The sequence below is a fragment of the Arachis ipaensis genome, chromosome B01, assembly GCF_000816755.2.
Source record: "Arachis ipaensis cultivar K30076 chromosome B01, Araip1.1, whole genome shotgun sequence".
NCBI classification, from domain to species: Eukaryota; Viridiplantae; Streptophyta; class Magnoliopsida; order Fabales; family Fabaceae; genus Arachis; species Arachis ipaensis.
In genome coordinates, this window is record NC_029785.2 from 60298345 (window position 1) to 60299106 (window position 762).

Below are 762 nucleotides of genomic sequence, written 5' to 3' on the forward strand. Positions count from 1 at the left end.
TTATTTTTTTATTTATAAAATTTTAAAAACAAAAAATATTAAAAACAGCAAAATAAAAACACAAGCTATGATATTTAGTACCTCCGTGGGGGCAAGATGGTTCTATTGCCTTTCTCCAAACACAGCGAGAGATTTGTTTAATATGACTGCTGTTTTGATTTTTTAAAAGGATAAAAGCATTACTTTTTTTTTGGGTAAATATATTATAAAAATATTATTGGGCTTTATCTTTACTTTTAAGATTGCGTTATTTTACAATATATAATATGCAAAATTATACGATTAATTAAATATCGGATCATCCCAAAATAAAGATATTTCAACTAATTTTATAGATAATAATTAATATATTTTATAATATATGTCACTTGAAAATTTAAATACATTTAAAACTGAATGTATTTAGATACAATTTATGCCAATATACATTAAATCATTAATGTATTAAAAAATTCAAAGTGACATAGAGAGAATTCCTTTAGAACATATTTGAAATAATAAATAATAAAATAACTAGGATTTTGTTAATGAATACCTTTAATGTCATTGAAATTTTAGATTTTAATTTTGTCAATAAATTTCCATTTTCTATATTTTAACAAACATGCTTCTTAAATAAATCTAAATGAAAAATGAATACTAAATTACTAATTATAAATGTTTTTTTTTAAATAAACAAAAAGATTTATCCAATATTTTATCATTGTATATTTAAGAAAATCTAATGAACTTAGTATACAGATATATAATATATATCATTTA